Source organism: Halichoerus grypus, unplaced genomic scaffold (genome assembly GCF_964656455.1).
Source record: "Halichoerus grypus unplaced genomic scaffold, mHalGry1.hap1.1 HAP1_SCAFFOLD_167, whole genome shotgun sequence".
In the NCBI taxonomy this organism is placed as follows: domain Eukaryota; kingdom Metazoa; phylum Chordata; class Mammalia; order Carnivora; family Phocidae; genus Halichoerus; species Halichoerus grypus.
Window position 1 is genome coordinate 27,501 of NW_027555094.1, and position 12,428 is coordinate 39,928.

The 12,428-nt window shown below is 48.1% G+C and overlaps 1 protein-coding gene across 1 annotated transcript in view; it reads left to right on the forward strand.

Annotated features, from left to right (window-relative positions):
* The window catches only part of LOC118529290 (uncharacterized), an 18,851-nt gene extending 17,271 nt beyond the window's left edge, over positions 1–1,580 (forward strand). Inside the window, exon 2 of the mRNA XM_078065584.1 lies at positions 1–1,580. This exon is cut by the window's left edge and continues 315 nt beyond it. The gene's annotated coding sequence lies outside the window, so the exon portion shown is untranslated.
* The last annotated feature ends 10,848 nt before the right edge of the window (positions 1,581–12,428 follow it).

Genomic DNA, 12,428 nt, shown 5'->3' on the forward strand with positions numbered 1-12,428 from the left:
CGTGTGCAGATGTCCCCACCCTAGGGGCGGTAGGAGAAAGATCCCCAGAGGCCCCTCTTTGGCTAACGGCGCGCCCTGAGGCGGGAAGCGCTACTCTCCCAGGTGGATCGGGACCAGGCCGTGCACCAGAAAGGCAGGCGCTGCGTCCCAGGCACCCTGCGACCCCCTATTCGTCACACCCAGACTCACTGATTCACTGCACTGCCGTTTTTCGGGTGCCGCCCGCCCGACCGCTCGTGGCTTTTCTAGTGCCCAAAAGAGGTCGACCAGAGAGGTCCAGCCACTGGTGGGGAGGGTTTGGGAGGAATCGGGATGGGTGCTGCGAGGTTGGGGGGGGGGGGGGGAGAATGGGGCGGGCGGGGAAGAAGCTGGAGAAAGGCCCAGCGGCGAGGCGGGGCGAGGCGGGGCGAGGCGGGGCGAGGGGGGAAGGGTGGGAGGCGGGGTGTGGCTAGAGCGTGGGTTTCGGGAGGCAGTCCAGAGGCGGATGGAAGTAGGATGGAAATGATCCTCAATGATTTTTGAGGATCATTTCGGAGATGGGAACCTCTGTTCTTCCCTAAGCGCCTTCGACATCATCAATTCAACAAACTTAAAACCTTGAGATTCTCCATAGAGCTAGATCCAGAGAATGAGATCGATGGACCCACGGACGGAAATCAAGTTTCTCTTTCCCTGAAATGACCTAGGACACTCCTCTTCTAGTCAGCTCCTGTCCTGCTCCCCCACCCCCAACAACCTCTCATCGGACCTTCCCCTTTTGTCACCAGAAAGCTTTTCCACTCCTCCGCCTGGCCTGCGTTTGCTTGGCGTCTCTGCCAGACCCAGGCGGTGGTGGCCGACCGCAGACTCTCTTGCCCTCAAGAAAGGATTCCCGTTCTCGTGTGGGTGATCTTTTGTTTATCTCCACAGAGGTGATTAGTTTGGGGAACAAATAAAAGCACTCAGAATAAAAACCATGCCCAGTATCATGCACGCCCTCCTCCCCCTTCCCCTCCCCCCTCCCCCTTCCCCCCTTCCCCCCTTCCCCCCTTCCCCTCCTCCCCCCCTTTGATGTCTACATGAACCGACAGACTGCATGCATGGCATGCATAGATGGATGGATGGATGGATGGATGGATGGATGGATGGATCGATCGGTCGATGGATCGATGGATCGAACGGTGAAGAGAGCCAGGGTGAGGGTCCCGTCCATCCCTCCCTCCCTCCCTCCTTCCCTCCCTCCTTCCCTATGTCCATTACATTGTTTCGTCACAGATTTTCGAAGTGGAGATACAATTCGCATGCCATATTTCGCATACTCTTAAACGTGTGCCATTTGGTGGCCTTCTTTTTTTTTTTTAAGGTGGCTCACAAAGCTGCACAACCCTCACTGCAATTTCCAGAACATTTCCATCACCGCCAAAAGAAATAAACACCTCTACTACCCCTCCCCCCTTCCTGTCCGCGCCTCGCCCCCACCCACCGTCACGCTCACCCTCACCCTCACCCTCACCCTGGCTCTCTTCACTGTTCTCCCCCAACAGCCTCCGATCTGCTTGCTCGCTCCCTCCCTTTAGGATGGGGCTATTTCGGCTGGCTTTTTCTTTGTTGTTGTTGTTGTTGTTGTTGTTGTTGTTGTTGTTGTTGTTGTTCTTCTTGGGTGGTTTTTTTTTTTTTTTTAATTTTATTTATTTATTTGACAGAGAGAGACACAGCGAGAGAGGGGACACAAGCAGGGGGAGTGGGAGAGGGAGAAGCAGGCTTCCCGCGGAGCAGGGAGCCCGATGCGGGGCTCGATCCCAGGACCCCGGGATCATGACCTGAGCCGAAGGCGGACGCTTAACGACTGAGCCACCTAGGCGCCCTCGGCTGGCTTTTTCATACCCGTGGAACCCCGAGGCATTATGTCACCCTGGCTGTCGGGTTCCTTTTACTTAGTGTCATGTTTTTGGGGCTCACCCATGTGTTTCCATGGATCGGTGCTCTGCTCCTTGGTATGGCGTCCTCGTTTCCCACGAGGAGCCATTAAGATGAGTGGGACGACGGAATGATTTTCCCGTGCTACCGAGTCCCCCGACCCCTTCTCTTAAAACTTTAGGCCGTGGCTACTGGGTATTTACCCTAAAGATACAAATGTAGGGATCCGAAGGGGTATGTGCACCCCGATGTTTACAGCAGCCATGTCCACAATAGCCAAACTGTGGAAAGAGCCAAGATGTCCATCGACAGATGAATGGATAAAGAAGATGTGGTATATATATACAATGGAATATTATGCAGCCATCGAAAGGAATGAGATCTTGCCATGTGCAACGACGTGGATGGAACTGGAGGGTATTATGCTGAGCGAAGTATGTCGAACAGAGAAAGACATGTATCCTATGACCTCACCGATATGAGGAATTCTTAATCTCAGGAAACAAACTGAGGGTTGCTGGAGTGGGGGGTGGGGTGGGAGGGATGGGGTGACTGGGTGATAGACACGGGGGAGGGTATGTGCTCTGGTAAGCGCTGTGAATTGTGCAAGACTGTTGAATCTCAGATCTGGACCTCTGAAACAAATAATGCAATAGATGTTAAGAAAAAAAAAAAAAAAGAAGATAGCAGGAGGGGGAGAATGAACGGGGGGGAATCGGAGGGGGAGACGAACCATGAGAGACGATGGACTCTGAAAAACAAACTGAGGGTTCTAGAGGGGAGGGGGGTGGGAGCATGGGTTAGCCTGGTGATGGGTATTGAGGAGGGCACGTTCTGCATGGAGCACTGGGTGTTATGCACAAACAATGAATCATGGAACACTACATCCAAAACGAATGATGGAATGTATGGGGATTAACATAACAAAAAAAATAAAAGAACAGAACAAAACTTTAGGCGGTGGTAAAATAGTGTCATCTCTGAGGACAGAAGTCCTAGTAGCATCATCAGCAGATGGTGTGGAAAGGTGTGTTGCACGGTCTCATGTTGCCGCTTTTCTTTGGAAAAGGATTCACAGGCTACCCTGTACCCCTCGGGGCCATACAGATCTCATGCTCCCACACTGGTCCTGTGTCTTGGATCGCGTGGCGCCCCCTCCCCCACTGAGAGCTACCGCCGCTTCACCCTCCTAGGCTCACCCAGGAGGGAAATGAACAGCATAGCGCTCTTCCCAACAGGCAGGCCCAAGTCATTGACTGAGAATGTTTCAAAGCCGTTCCCAGATGCTGGCCATTTGGCCGGAAAGGAGGCAGGCTGTGGGGTTGGGGGTAGGATGCTGCCTCTGTCCTTCTGTCGCCGTACAAAGTGTTTTTCATGGAGGTCTGGTTGGCATAGACATCCTGCCCGGGGCCCAGGCGTTTTTCGAGCTTTTCGGTATTATTTTTTGCTGTTGTGGAAGGAGTCTCTACGCCCAACGTGGGGCTGGAACTCAGGACTCTTGAGATCAAGAGTCAGCAGCGTGCTGCTGGTAGAGAGCCAGCCAGGCGCCCCTGAGCTTTTTGTAGCCTAGGGAGAGAACAAACAGGTTTCGTGTGTGTCTGTGTGTCTGTGTGCGCCCCAAAACACACACACACACACACACACACACACACACACACACACACGTGTGCAGAAAACCAAACCAACAAAACAAACCAAAACCCTGTATAACCCTGCACCAAATGTTGAGGAAACAACTGCCCACCCTCACAAGAAACACCTGCAGGCTACATGTACAATGCACAGGGAGCCTATACTTGCAAGTGCTTACTTGCATGGGAAACATTTCACGATAACACGAGTCTCAGATGGCCCAAGTGGGGTTATTTTGACATGTCTGAATTGTGTACACAATTAGAGAAAGCCTGCTATGAGACCAGGTGATCAGAAACTAGGAAGCTCTTTGGTTCCCTCAGTGAAGTCCCGACTTTTGGGGAGGAACCAACACTCAGGGAGATGCTCTGGTCTTCATTTGGTTGGTTTGTTGCTGCAGCTTTTGGTATCTTTGCACAAAACCGACCCTGTTTCCATTGGAAATGGAAAACAACTGATGGATGGGATCTGTACTCGGTAATGCTGCCTCGCAGTTGGATTTGTTTTAATAAAAGGGGGAGATTTGAACATTGGGTCTTTCATGTCCTCTCCATTCATGTCCTCTCCACAAATAAGACTGAAACAAAGGCTAAAATTTGTTTGCATCTTGTTTGTGTCTGTGTGTCCGTATGTGTTACACATGTGAGGAATTTCCTCTACCTCCGGCTGCTATTGCTAACATCCATTTGTAAAGGAGCTCTATTTAATGAGTTTTATTTTTATTATTTTATTTAATTCATTTTTTTTAAGATTTTATTTATGTATTTGACAGATAGAGACACAGCGAGAGAGGAAACACCAGCAGGCGGAGTGGGAGAGGGAGAAGCAGGCTTCCCATTGAGCAGGGAGCCCGATGCGGGGGCTCGATCCCAGGACCCTGGGATCATGACCTGAGCCAAAGGCAGACACATAACCACTGAGCCATCCAGGTGCCCCGAGTTTTATTTTTATTAAAGATTCTATTTATTTCTTTGAAAGAAAGCGAGTGAGAGAGCACAGGAGCTGGGGGTGGGGTGGGGGGCATTGGGAGAGGGAGAAGCAGACTCCCCGCGGAGCAGGGAGCCGGATGTGGGGCTCCATCCCAGGACCCCAGGATCATGACGTGAACGCAAGGCAGACACTTAACCGCCTGAGCCACACAGGTGCCCCTATTTAAAGAGTTTAGAGGCAGGTGCTTGTAAAAATCGGGCATGGTAAAACTCAGATAAGAATAAACCCAGAGTTGCTGGAGTGGGGGGTGGGGTGGGAGGGATGGGGTGACTGGGTGATGGACACTGGGGAGGGTATGTGTTCTGGTAAGCGCTGTGAATTGTGCAAGACTGTTGAATCTCAGATCTGGACCTCTGAAACAAATAATGCAATAGATGTTAAGAAAGAAAAAAAGAAGAAGAATGTAGCAGGAGGGGAAGAATGAAGGGGGGGAAATCGGAGGGGGAGACGAACCATGAGAGACGATGGACTCTGAAAAACAAACTGAGGGTTCTAGAGGGGAGGGGGGTGGGTGGATGGGTTAGCCTGGTGATGGGTATTGAGGAGGGCACGTTCTGCATGGAGCACTGGGTGTTATGCACAAACAATGAATCATGGAACACTATATCGAAAACTAATGATGTAACGTATGGGGATTAACATAACAATAAAAAAATTAAAAAAAAAAAAAAAAAAAAAAAGAATAAACCCAGAAGTTTTTCAAGCTCACATGCTCTGGGATGAAATTCCCTACATTCAGACTCTTATGTCACTCCACAATAAAGATGCCTCAAGGGAAGGGACCCGAGGGACGGTCCAGAGATAGACAAAAATTTAACACACCTGACCTGACTCCCACTTCCCAACAGTCAAAATAATGAAGAAGAGGAGGAAGACAGGCCGATGCTGGAAATCTGAAACCCACTCCTCCTCCTCCCCAAGTACAGGCACCAGAACCGATGCCCAACCCACTGGCTTCCGGAGGGCTGAAAAGCCACCACAGACAAAGCCTATTTAGCAGAACGAGATGAAGAAAGGGGCGGGGGCGGAGGCGGAGGCGGAAAAGGAAAAAAAGAAAAGGTTCGTCCCAAACTGTAAATGTAAATCTGCCCTGGGCCTTGCCAATGGCCCCCTTGCCGCCTCCCCTGCCCCGTTTCTGCACCACTGGTGTGTGTGCCTGGAGCGCTCTACTCCCCTGCCGCCGTCTCAGCCGCCCTTTCCCCCCTCCCCGCCCCCCCCTCAGTGCCATGGGCTCCCCCTTCTCCTCCTCCTCCTCCCCCCCACCCCCTTATCAAGGAGCAAAAAACACCCCAAGCCCTTGGGCCACCTCCTTAGGAGGTTTAAATTGGAGCACCTCCCAAACTAGCAGGAAGGGGCCCGAGGGCTCCCCTGGTCTTAGACCGCCCGCTTCAGACTTTCCCCACAGGAGCCTGATAGGGGGGAAACAATCGATTGACTTTTTAGTGGACGCAGGTGCAACTTCTTTGGCGTTAAAGCCAATTTCAAGGTTGTTGATTTATTTTATTTTATTTTATTTATTTATTTATTTTTAAGATTTTATTATTTATTTGAGAGAGAGAGAATGAGAGACAGAGAGCATGAGAGGGAAGAGGATCAGAGGGAGAAGCAGACCCCCCACTGAGCAGGGAGCCCGATGCGGGACTCGATCCCGGGACTCCAGGATTATGACCTGAGCCGAAGGCAGTCGCTTAACCAACTGAGCCACCCAGGCGCCCCTGTTGGTTTATTTTAAAAAGACGTGGTTTTGGAGTTATCAGTGTCACACATAATACAAATAATCAGCTTTGCTTTGCTTTGCTTTTTTCTTTTCTTTTCTCTTTTCTTTTCTTCTCTTTTCTTTTCTTTTCTTTTCTTTCTTTCTTTCTTTCTTTCTCTCTCTCTTTCTTTCTTTCCTTCTCTCTCTCTCTCTCTCTCTCTCTCTCTCTCTCTCTCTCTCTCTCTCTCTTTCTGTCATAAAAGCACTTGGATTCGGTTCTCCCTGCGTTACAAGCCGTTGGGTGGGCAGTGGAATGTGCCACGCTCCCGTCACAACAGTGAGCCTGTCTTTGTGGTTATCAAAATATACCTCTCCATCACCTTTATAAAAACAAACAAACAAACCACTTTTGGGTGCCTGGGTGGCTCAGTCGTTCAGCGTCTGCCTTCGGCTCAGGTCATGATCCCAGGGTCCTGGAATCGAGCCCCACATCGGGCTCCCTGTTCATTGGGGAACCTTCTTCTCCCTCTGTCCCTTCCCCTGCTTGTGTTCCCTCTCTCGCTGTGTCTCTCTCTGTCAAATAAATAAAATCTTAAAAAAATAAATAAAAATAAAATTTATGAAATATATTCATACGTTTGCCAATCTAAAGAATTCTGGTGTAATAGAGAGTGCGCCACTGGTTACTACTAACGTTTCACCAGAGACTGAGATTTCTAAGAATTAAAATTCTGCCACATGGAATTGGGACTGCTACAAAATGATAACAAAAACAACTCCGTGTGTGAGAAGGTAGGAGACGTGTAAAAGAGGTACAAGAAATGAGAAAACATTTTTTTGTTGAGGGAAAAGAAAGTAATGCTGTACTGAAATGGGACTGGATATCTAAAGAAAGAAAACTTTAAGACCGAGTCTGAATGAAAAAGGAAATTGTGGAAGGGGTTTGTGAAGGAGAATTTTTGAAAAGGAATTTTATGCATGGTCAGGACTGACTAAGATTGGGAGAAGGCAGTTTGAAAAGCACACTGGTATAAGATTGAGATTTGGGTTTTCTATGTTAAAATGACAAGGTTTTCTTGGATTGTTAGTGTACTCTTTTTTTTTCTTTTTTAAGATTGTATTTATTTATTTGACAGAGAGAGACACAGCGAGAGAGGGAACACAAGCAGGGGGAGTGGCAGAGGGAGAAGCAGGCTTCCCGCTGAGCAGGGAGCCCGATGCAGGGCTCGATCCCAAGACCCTGGGATCATGACCTGAGCCAAAGGCAGACGCTTAACGACTGAGCCACCCAGGCGCCCCTGTTAGTGTACTTTTGATAAGAAATTGTAGACAAGGGGAACCCGGGTGGCGCAGTCGGTTAAGCGGCTTTGGTCGGTTGTGATCCCAGGGTCCTGGGATCGAGCCCCAGAGACCTACATCGGGCTCCCTGCTCAGCGGGGAGTCTGCTTCTCCCTCTGCCCCTCTCCTGGTGCTGCTTGTGCTTGCTCCCTGCCCCCACCACCCTCCATGTCAAATAAATTGATAAAATCTGAAAGAAAGGAGAGAGAGAGAGAGAGAGAGAGAGAGAGAGAGAGAGGAGGGAGGGAGGGAGGGAGGGAGGGAGGGAAGGAAGGAAGGAAGGAAGGAAGGAAGGAAGGAAGGAAGGAAGGAAGGAAGGAATTTTAAAAAAGAAGAAAAAATTTTCTTCACCTGCCCAGGAAAACAAGGTTTCTATATTCATTTTTATCAGGTCTTTAATTATGTAAGAAAACGAAAACTTCTCAATATTAAAGGAGCTCAATTTTGCTAACTGTATAACCTTCTGTAGAATCTCCTGTGGGCACCTTGGTGAAACAGATAATAAAGTTTTAAGTTTTGTAATGATCTGTGACCCTATGTAGGCACGTGCCTTGAAACCTTCTGAGATGTTTCTTGGTTGGTCGGTCGGTCGGTCGGTCGGTCGGTCGGTCGGTCGGTCGGTTGGTTTGGCCGGCTGGCTGGCTGGCTGGCTGGCTGGCCGGCTGTTCATTCCTTCCTTCATTCATTTTCAACAGATGCTGAGAAAATCAAATCCTAAATAGAGTCTCTTGACTAATTAATCTAGTCTATTTGGTATGTTAAGTTACATGGGAAGCACTGTCAAACAAATAGTGATAAGCCTTCTTAGATTACATTATGTGCGTAAATGCTGCAACTGTTCCAAAAATTATATGAAATTCCCAAATATTTTTTTTTTTTAAGAATTTATTTATTTGAGAGAGAGAGAGCGAGAGAGAGAGAGAGCGAGCAAGAGAGCACCAGCACGGGGAGGGGCAGAGGGAGAGGGAGAAGCAGTTTCCCTGCTGACACAGGGCTCAAAATCCCAGGACCCTGGGGATCATGACCTGGACCAAAGGCAGCTGCCTAACCGACTGAGCCAACCCAGGTGCCCATAAAGTTTTTGTTTATTTGTTTTAGATTTTATTTATGTATTTGACAGAGAGAGACACAGCGAGAGAGGGAACAGAAGCAGGGGGAGTGGGAGAGGGAGAAGCAGGCTTTCTGCGGAGCAGGGAGCCTGATGCGGGGCTCGATCCTAGGACCCTGGGATCATGACCTGAGCCGAAGGCAGACGGACGCTTGACAACTGAGCCACCCAGGCGCTCCTCTGAGATTTTATTTTTTAAATAATCTCTACACTGAACGTGGGGCTCGAACTCACAACCCTGAGATCAAGAGTCGTGCTCTCTACCGACTGAGCCAGCCAGGTGCCCCTGGAATGTCATCTCGAAGAGACACATGCGTAGACTCAGATATAATGAGACTGCTTTAAGAAAGTCAGATTGACTTTATGGAGCCAATAAAGCCCCTTGGAAATGTTGGCCTGATAACCTTGCTTACAGAGGTCCCCTCAACCTTACCAGGTGAGTGAAGAGTGCCACCTCCTGGCAGATGCCGGAACTTCAGGAAATTTGGAGGGCCTCAAAGAAGAGAGGAATTCACCCAAATCTACAAGTCTTGCAGGCGAATCTGATGGCAAATATTTGGCTTGGTTCTCGGCTTTAAAAAGGCAGTTAAAGGATCAATCTAAAATTCCTTATAAAAAGCTCCATCAAAGCAGATTTAAAAGAAGGAAAGGAAAAAGAAAAGAGAAAAAAGACCCCATATATGGTCAACTGCTATTCTTGCTGTCCCTACGTAGATGATTGGGCCAAGTTTGTTAAAACTGGACTTGTTTTACAAACAAATTAATCTTCATTTGGCTATCTTTGACAGGAATGAAGGTGACTTTAGAGAGAAAGATTATATTTCAATGACACACTTTTGTGAGTGTTAGAGTAATTATCTTTGAACGTTTGTTGTTTGCCTATAAAACTGGACTGGATCCTGGATCCTTCTGGTTTCCTTGAGTATCTGACTGTGACTCTTCAAACTAAGGTTTCCAACATTCTCCCATTCTCTTATCTTACAATCATTAAGAACTAAAACTGTCCTTTTTCCTGAAGTCTGGCAAATGAAAGCTGGACAACTTGAAATAAATTTCAGGGAAATGACCACAATAACTCATATATAGACAATCTTTGTGCCTGTTGCTCTATGAGTCACTCAAAATGAGACATTTGAACTATACACCGGAAAAATCCGTCAGATTGCCCCTGCCCACTCCCACTCTATTGGAGGATGCTTCAAGCCTGACATCTAGAGACCTTCTCACTGGCAGCACTCTGGACTTAGACGCCAGGTGTATCCCTTAGTTCCAACCATGAACCAGTGTTTTCCTTTTGTTTCCATAGAAATGCCTCTTATTAACTACGAGATCACTTGCTGAATGAGGCAGAGTCTATGATCCTTAATTCCACCTTGCTGCACCTGTATTAACTCCTCTTTGGAAAATAAGAACCCATATAAATAGGGGCACCTGGCTGGCTCAGCTGGTAGAACATGCGACTCTAGATCTCGGGGTTGTGAGTTCGAGCCCCACATTGGGTGTAGAGATTACTTAATAGAAATCTTAAAAGAAAAAAAAAGAAAGAAAAAAGAACCCATGTAAATAAAATCAAACACTAAGCTACTTGGCTACCAGAAGCCCTTCACCACCACTACCTCCCCCCCCCCCCCAGGGGAGGGGCTCAGACTAATTTACTGATCTGTATTCTTGGATACCCACCGATATCAGATCAATTTGAGAGAGAATGAGAGAATTGGGTTTGACTCTACTGTTACTATTCCTTAGACTACACTTGGGGATAAAATCAATGGTGTCATGTAGTACCAAACCATGTAGAAAAATAACCAAGTTCTCAGATAAGGAACTATCTCTGAGACCCCCTCCCTTAGCACAAGGGACCAAAAGTTGCGACCTGCACTGTCTCAGATCCTTCCATTCCAAAGCCTCCACTGCACCTTAATTCAGCTTGAAGCAGTTAAATAAAGAAGGCAGACCTCTGCCCATGTTTCATAGAAATGGAATGCAGGATGGACAAGGGGAAATTTTAACAGGGAAAAATGTAGCATGTCTGACTCCCTGTTATTTTTATTCCCTTTTAACCTGTAGGTTGAAAACTTCTGTTTAGCCCTGAACATAGCCATGTTACAGCTAAGATTTACAGAAACTGTTGTTTGCCCAAAACCTACCTCCCCTGAGGAGATGGAAGAATAGCCACAGCCATCATCATCCCAATTCCCTAAGACTGAGGAATGACCATAACTTGGTGGTGGGTGGTGGTGGTGGGGGGGGGGGGGGGGGGATTGAAACCGTGCCCCATAAGGTTAATGAGGTTGATGCTAGCAGAAAGCTTAAAGCTTGTTTTTCAGGGAACTGTTTCCCCCTAATCAGCTATTGTGTCTTTTCAGGCCCTGCTACCAAATACTGGCTGTCTCTGCAGAAGTCTGGACTCAAGGTCAACTGATAATGGCTGCAGCCTATGAACAAGCAAGGTCCTGATTCCTTACCTGAGAAAAGGAGCCTAAGACCCCATCCAGGTTGTACCAGCTCTCAGAGCATGCCCACAGCCTCTTCTCCTTGTCCTCAGATAACCTCCTGACATCAGGGACTCAGTTTTGCCTCATTCACATGTCAGGTCTCCACCCCGAAGTAAACATGGGAATCTACGGTACATATGTTTCCTGAATATACGTGCTCCATCTTTCGCCATGAATAATCATAAATGTCCCTGCCCTTTTCCTTTTTGAAGTTTGATTGTTTGTTTTTATTTATTTATTTCAGAGAGAGAGAGAGAGAGAGAGAGAGACAGAGAGACAGAGAGAGAGACACACACAGAGAGACAGAGAGAGAAACAGAGAGAGAGAGAGAGAGAGAGAGAGAGACAGAGAGCTTGTGCGCATGGGTGGGTGGAGGGGCAGAGGGAGAGGGAGAAGACTCCCCATTGAGCAGGGAGCCCCAGAGGGGTGGGGCTCGATCCCAGTACCCTGAGATCATGACCTGAGCTGAAGGCAGATGCTAAACCGGCAGCCACCCAGGCGCCCCTCCATTCCATTTTTTTTTTTTTAAAGAGATAAACATTACATACTTTATTTTTAAAAATTCATTCATTCATTCATTCATTCATTCATTCATTTTTCATCATCTGTGGTCCCAGTGTAGGGCTTGAACTCAGGACCCTGACTGAGATCAAGAGTCATGTGCTGTTCTGACTGAGCCACCCAGGTGCTCCCCTTCTGTTCCATATTTTAAACAACCCTGGGATCACGGCTCAGAGTCACAATTGGCCCAATGAGACTCACATTCACCCCTCTGTGCAGAGGTGCCATCTGTGGGGCTGGTTCCTGTTTGTCCATCTTCCTTCCTCCTCTTACTGGACAGGAAGGTGGTGTGCGAAAACAGCCAGTGACTATGTGGAATGAGACCGAGGATTTCCCTTGGGAAGCAGTTGGGAGAGGGAGGACAGGTCGATGGATAATCAATAAACTTTTTTTTTTTTTTAAGATTGTATTTATTTATTTGACACAGAGAGACACAGCGAGAGAGGGAACACAAGCAGGGGGAGTGGGAGAGGGAGAAGCGGGCTTCCCGTGGAGCAGGGAGCCAGATGCGAGGCCCGATCCCAGGACCCTGGGATCATGACCTGAGCCGAAGGCACATGCTTAACGACTGAGCCACCCAGGCGCCCCAACAATCAATAAACTGTTAATGTTGCTTTAGAGGAGTGTGCTTGCTGGGCCCATAACTCGGTGGATGAGTTAGAACAGTCCCTGTCAGGCCTCCCTTAGCCCTTAGCCCTTAGCCCTTATCACT